General features: G+C 33.2%; 1 long non-coding RNA gene across 2 annotated transcripts; it reads left to right on the top strand.

Annotated features, from left to right (window-relative positions):
* The first annotated feature begins 4,154 nt into the window (after positions 1–4,154).
* On the top strand, positions 4,155–6,599 carry LOC147538138 (uncharacterized). Of its 2 annotated transcripts, none has more exons than XR_015225397.1 (4): positions 4,155–4,338; positions 4,446–4,636; positions 4,740–5,265; positions 6,310–6,599. It is a non-coding gene; the product is annotated as an uncharacterized LOC147538138 (long non-coding RNA). The 2 variants fall into 2 exon arrangements; XR_015225398.1 differs by having other exon boundaries at positions 4,719–5,265.
* Positions 6,600–7,580: the final 981 nt, after the last annotated feature.

Here is a 7,580-nt window from a genome sequence, read left to right as displayed (position 1 = left end):
CTCGACACCAAATTCTTTTCCAAAAAGAATCTCCACGAAAAATTTAATGTTTTTAGAAAACAGATTCTAACCTTTGAATTTGCCAAATCTATTATTCACCCCTCCTAATCTTTTTTTAGTTAATTTTATCATATTTTAATTAATGACAATACATTTTAGAAAAATAAAACTTCATGTACTAAATTTAATATAAGCTATTAATTGAAACACCACACCACTTAATTAAAATACTAAGGCAAAAGTATAAATAAAGTACTGTAATACCCTACATTATGCCAAATACAACACAACAATTAATAAAATTACTAATTGAAACTACTCTACCAGTATGAAAATTACTAATTGAAACTACTCTACCAGTATGGGGGCAAGTTTATACCTTCATATCCACATCCACTGTCACCACCATAGCTACCTTCATCTCCACCACTGTAGTTGTCCCCCTAGTCACCACGGTAGCCGCCTCCATCATAGCCACCTACATCTCACAATTGGAGCCACCTCCGTGTTTGTTGAAGTCATTATAAATGCTATGACTAGAATATGATGATTGACCACCTATTCCTCTACTTTTTAATTATTTTTTGGGATATTTAGCATTAGGTCAAAGAAAAGTACCAACATTAGCATTTGGATCAAGAGTTTGTTCGTTATAGAGTGGGTCACAGACTAACCGTTGACCTAGTTGACTAGAGACGGTCGTTAAAAACTGTTAGTCTGCGATCCAAATGCTAATGGCGGTACTTTACATTGACCCTAACACTAAATATCTCATAAATAAATTGTAATGTCAAAATAAAAGCGTATTTATCAGTCTAGCAAAACTACAATGTAACTCAAAAACATAAATTTTCATCGACTTCAATATGTTGATCGCAGAGGGAACATGTTTAGTGTGCACTTAATGTGCATCCTAAAGTCGTTGCGTCTCTCCGATACAATTTGTTGTACTAGTGCCTCGAAATATGATATTATTTTTCCTACAAATTCTCTAGATCACTTTCTTTTTGTTTTCATGGCACTTGTCTTTCTTATCGTGGGGCTCTCTATACTTTCAAAATAGTTTTCATAAATATCACATGGACTTAATTTTCTTCCCGAGGGTTTGATACAGTTGCCCCCCGGGAATCTCATCGGACGAGTTCTCACGTCTATTTCCTTGATACATTAAAGGGGCATATGCTAAGCAGTAGATTCATTGGAGTGACCTATGCTAACACAACTTGTCTTTTTATCAACGTAGGTCGTCGGTGTCCATGACTCTCTATCGGCGGGTTAGTGCTTTTGTAGCGCTAACGATGGTGAAAGAGTTAGCTAAGGACTAGGCTCCGCTCTACGTCTGACAAGTTCTCAAATCTAACGAGTTCTCCATCGAAATGCGTACACCCCTGAAACCCACACATCTTTCACTATTTTCCCTTAAGACATCCACGTGCCATGATTAAAAGGTAAAGTTAGAGTTAGGGTCAATGAAAAAGTACCGCCATTAGCATTTGTGTCACAAACTAACAATTATTAACGATTGTCTCTAGTAAACAGGGTCAACGGTTAGTATATGACCCAGACCCTACAACGGACAAACTCTTGACCCAATTGTTAATGTTGGTAGTTTCCTTTGACCCTAACGCTAAATATCATTTATTTTTTTTGTTAGTTGCATAGAAAATCCACATGGTGAACTACGTTGCCACAAGAAACAAAGCCTTTATGTATAATAGTGATCTCCATTTTTGTACGTTCATTTTCTACCAAGAATCTTGTAAGGGTAACTTCAATGTAGGGGCTTGGGCTCCCAGTTTTGGGAGCCCTTTCGTTTTCCAACTCCGATATCGAGCTACCAACAGGGGTTCCGACATCAAATTATGTATGTGTGTGATGTACTTGTGCTGATTTTTAATTTCAATTTTCAACTATAAAATATTTATTTCAAATATTAAACTAAAATTTGATATTATTCTAGAGAGAGATAAAGAACTCCCCAACGGTGACATTTGGGGTTGGGAGCCCGAGAGGGTGGTGCTCCCGGGTTGGAACACCCAAGGGCTGGGATGTGGCTCCAAGATTTGAATTTGGGAGCCCCAGCCCATCCACATTGGAGTTGCTCTAAGTTGACGGACTTATTCAACAACGACATACCATTCACGTCTTTTTACTTCTTTTCTTATAAATGTTTGAGCTATTTCATTGTTCTTATTGAACATTTGAGAGAGTAATTTTGCATGATCCTCGGTCATCCTATTTATCCTTTTCTCATTCTTTTTTCCATCTATAGACTACGTTTATGATGCGTATTTAAACTAACCTAAGTAATAGGCTAAAATAAATCCGTACTTTATAATAAAATCCGCAAGTGCACGGGTCTATGTAGTGTAGACCTAGCAAGTACGGGCTGATCCCACGAAGACAAGTTAACTATATTTTAATCCTAAACTAGTGAATAAGAAACTTCGAGATTCGTTTTTGATGAAAAAATAAAATAATAAAGTGAGACTAATATTTCAATAGGAAAGAGACTAATATGAGAAAAAAAATCCTAGAGTTTAGAATCCACCACGAACACTCATAAAAAGATATTTAACCATTAATATTTCTCTATCTACAACTCAATAATTGGTATACCGCTTGCATCCAAATATCGGAAAATATATATCTTTCTTTAAAGCATATAGTCACCTAAGAATTAAACCCTTTTAAAAATAAACAATAACAACTCAACTATTATTTATCAACCAATAAGTATGAACCATTAAAGATTAAAATCTAAATATGATAAATCAAACCAGAAGAATAAATAATGAAGAATGTATCATGTGAAGAATAACAAAGTTTAATATTTTCAAACAATAAAGCACATACTTAAGAGAATCATTATAATAAAATATTATTTATTTGTATTCATGGTTTCATCTTTCACTCTAGGTGAAGAGTCTAGCAATCCATTACAATAATCAAAGTAGTTGAATAAAAAAGAAAGAAAAAGATGTCACCCATATGATGCTTCGATATTGATCTTCGTCCAATTATAGTTGCTGTCCCCTTTGATATTCCAACTCCGCTACTGTCAAATGGCTCAAAAACTCCTCTCCAAATTCGTTCCTAGTTTTCAATGGCTTCCTGTTTTTCTCCCCCTCAAAAGAATGCGGCTACTGTCTTTTTATAGGTGGCGGTAGTATTTAGGGTTTTTAATCCCAATCGTCCCCATTTTGAATTACGGGCCATATTTGAAGAAATCTAATAGATTTTTGATAAAGACTTCATGATTTGGTAGGACCCACTTTCCAAACAACCTACTTTACCTTTAATTCCTACATCCCACTTTTGCAAACAGGCAAGTATTCACGTGGCTTCTTTGAATTTTCTTATTTTTCATTTTAAGGCCATGTAAAATGACCCCTTGAAAATGCCTTCGTTGTTAAACAACCCCCCAACATATTTAATTGCACCAAACTCATCTCTCGAGTACGAAATAATGCATCGATTTCCATGATTGTTGACTTCTTCACATTTATGTGTTATTCCTGAAAAACTAATTAACTTCATTAGTTTCACCAAAATTAAGGACTAACGAATGTACATTGACGATAAATAAATGAGTTCTAGCGAACTCATCAGTTTACTTCGACATTGAGAGGCAACTCAGGAGAATTTGATATTGGGCTACTTGATCCATAAGAAGAATTTTTGTAAGATTTCTTTGTTTAGGAGAAGCCTCACAAAGTTATTTGCACTCTCTTAATATGATCCATACAATATCATACATGAACCCTTTTTTCTCATATAAATATATATATATATATATATATATATATATATATCTTGTTCGAACAACTCCCTCACAACCCTTTGCTAAAGGGTTGGAACAAAATTTCATTCAATGCAGGATTATATATATACATATCTATATAACAAAACACAATGTTTTGTGCTGACTGGGACAAACTGAAAGACAAATCCGGTCGTTCGTTGGATTTTTTATAAGATCCACACCCTGTGATCTATTACCCACCCTAATTTTTATAAATTTATTGACCCACTAAACCAAAGAAAGTGAATAAACCAAATCTCACCTCTCAATTAATATTATTTAATTGGTCATTATCTCGGTTCATATCTTCTTCTCCAACTTTTATTTTCTTCCCTATTTTGTGTTTCCATCAATTTTTCCACCGGTTACAATTTTTTTTCCCCTCACCATTAATGACATCCGTTGGAGAATCATTTGGCTCTACATATTTTACAGTTTGAGGTTACAATTCTACTACAAAAAATGGTTAACTTTGTATGGTTGTTTCAAGATGAAGAGGTGAAAATTAGCTAGCTATTTTCTTTTTAACCCAAGTAAGCAAATCTTTTCTTCACTTATTTTAGGTTTGTATGATGAAAGTTTAATTTAGAATTTTATGGTGAAAACTTAAACTTATTGTAGATTTTTTTTCTGATTGCAGAAGAAAGGGGTGACGTAATTGGGTAAATTTGATGTTTAAATAGTCACTATATTCTGGTTAATTTTGATAGATTTGTTAATTTTCTTGCACATTTTTGTTTGAGGATTTTTCAGTGTTCAGATTTAGGTCACCTTATGTGTTTTGCCATCTCGGCATCTACTGGTCTCATTCAATATTCATCGGAGTTTCTGGTAAAATATCTCCTTCGTTGATTCTTACAAATAGATTTTTATTCCCCTTCTCTCTTTTGTTGTTCCTATTATCATTATTTAGTTGTTATTGCAAATATTGTAGGATGTTCTTATAAAGTTTTTGAAGAAGAGAGCACAGTTTCAGAAACTTGCAAGAAATGGATGATGGTTTTTTTCACTTTTTGTTGTTGAAAAGATGACCGTTTTCTTACCTATCAAGAAGATAACCGAATTGGATATTTGCACTTCAAAAGCAAACTGCAAAACTTTCAAAACAACAAACTTTGCTGCTACGAGAGATCCATTAATTATAGTTTCTTCACTTCATTAGACCGCGTGGGTGACTTTGGTGGCGGTCTGGTGTGTTGCTTGGGTCATCTCACAGTTGACCCTCTACAATTTCATAGGTGGCGAAAGTGAGTTTGTTGACCATGGATGATGTTTATTGTTTTTCCATTTTGAACATGAAAGTTTGAGGAAATCTTCATCAGGGATTACAAAATTCTAAATCTTCATTACCAATTCACGGAATAAAATGGGTGTAGGTTGTATGGGTTTTTGAATTGACAGTAGCAAGTCTTACCAAAACAAGTTGCGACACCAAATGGATAGGTTGCTTATCCTGACCAGTAAGCATTCCAACTCGGCTTGTTTTAAATATATGATTTAAGTATGATATAGTTCATCTAAGCAAATACTTGATAAGAAACAAAATAATGGAATTAGAACAAAGCACGTAGGATCCCGACATCCCGCCCCTCATCCATTATAATTTCATTTTTAGGTGGTTAATTATTTTTGTGGTTTAACTCTTCTTATAGGTTTTTATTTTGGGCTGATCTTATTTCGATATCTTCTTGTTTATCATAATTTCCTAATTGCCTCTAAATTTTGGTTTTAGTTGTTATTTATGTTACTTCCATTCAATTTATGTCATAGTTTTTTTTTTTTATCAAATTTGCTTGTTATGTGTGAATTCGGTTAATTGTATGAATTCTTTAAATCTTAGCCTTAATCTTCAAATTAAAGATTTGGATAATATTAATTAAATGTGTATTAATTATCATAAATCTCTATTATACAAAAAAATGTTTCATATTCTTGTAACTCTCCGAAATTGATGAAAATTAAATCTCTATTATAAAAAAAACGATTTCATGTTCTTTTGGTTGTAAAACTGATAATAAAGTGGAGTTGTCACCATTAGTTATTTAGTTCCAAGAACCATGCTAGCACAAACAAAGATATTGATGAAATCACAACTAAAGGAGAGGAAATTAAGGTTGAGCTTGTTGCCCTTGTGATTTTTTTTTTTACAGAAGATGTGATCCAATTTAAAATGGATGACAATATAGAGATACACCATACATCTTCACGACTTAATAATTGACTGCTTGAATTGTTTCGCTATATAGCTTAAACTGTAAGGTAATTTAGAATTTATCCCCTCACTTGTACATTTGTTTTAATAAAATATGTTTTATCTTTTTAACTTATTTAGGAAACTATTTTTCAAATGAAAACTCTCCGTCTCGTTGATTCTTATACACAGTTTTTATTTGAAACTCAACTCTTTTTTGTAGTACGTGGGCTTATTTGTATCTTCCAATTTATCAATATATATATTTCATGTCACTTGCATAACAGATTATAATTCTTTTTCTCAATAATAGGTGATCTAAAAGGAAGCTTTCATATCAGTCCGACCAGAGGTGTAAATAGTAGTCAGTATAAATGACCTTCAAGCTGATACTTTTTAGGGTTAGATGTTTCTGGGGTAGAAGATGTCTCATGTGTGCGGGACGAGTTTTATCTTTAGTTACATTACTTTTGATGGGGAAAAACAGATTAAGGTGTATATGTCTTGGGCATGTGGATCTCATCATGTGGTCACGATTCTTTCGTCTATATGCCTGGGTAATATAATCAATACAAGTTGTTATTCAAGATTAATAAAAACTTACGCGCTTCTTCTTTAATGCATGGTCTTTGTTTTCTTAAGACGTACAATTGGTTTCTTAGCAATTAACATTGTTTGATCTACAAACAAAAAATTTAGTATGAGATTTTGACATCATTTGCTCATGTGTCTTTTGAGTAGTTTTGCTCCTCTGTTTGATCGTATATAGATAGTTTTCCTCTAGAAATTTTCTGATAATTTTGTGGTTACTCATGAGAAAATTCTACAAATTTTTTCTTATTGTAGACTGAAAATAGGTTGAATTCACGAAAAAGCTCTTTTCAGTCATAATGCATTCTTAATTTTTATGTTATTATTCCTCCTTATTTTGCAAATGTCAAAGCTTTTTATCCCGCTTTTTATCACAACATATTAAGTGGGTCTTACGTGAATATGTTTTTATTGAATTCATATTCGAAGAAGTGACAAGATACGTACCATGTAAGACTGATTCAGAACCCCATAGAGTCTAATCCTCTTTATGGGGTACTCGTGTAGAGTTTATTCTTGCTAGAATCGCTAAATGTGTTGAGCACGTGGGAACACTTTTCACTTATACAAATATTTTTGTCACGAATCTCTTATTGAGAAAAAAAAATCATCTCGACTAACATTGTAACGGATGTCGATATATAACTTACGAAATGAGTCAACTTATCTTCTAAGTATTGTCTCGTGGTTTGCTTTCACTCTCTTGTTTTATTCAATCCTTTTCAGAAAAGTAATGGACTTTAATATTTTCTTACAAATGAAAAGTCATTTCTTTTCGTTCTCAAGGCATGGATATTGACGTAGATGACTAAGTTACTTAGAAGTAGTTTCTTTGTAAAGTTGCTTTATGATAACTCGGTTAAATTGGGAAAATGATTCAATATGTGTGTAATCCAGTCTTTATACTTCTAGAACATCTCCAAATTGGGGCTTTTATACATCCCTGAAATGGTTTCAAATTTAAGTGCTCAAACACGCGCATTGCATGCTGCA

Source organism: Eschscholzia californica, unplaced genomic scaffold (assembly GCF_041429995.1).
Source record: "Eschscholzia californica isolate CP2 unplaced genomic scaffold, dmEscCali1.0.p SCAF_5, whole genome shotgun sequence".
In the NCBI taxonomy this organism is placed as follows: Eukaryota; Viridiplantae; Streptophyta; class Magnoliopsida; order Ranunculales; family Papaveraceae; genus Eschscholzia; species Eschscholzia californica.
This window is presented reverse-complemented; position numbering and strand designations above follow the sequence as displayed.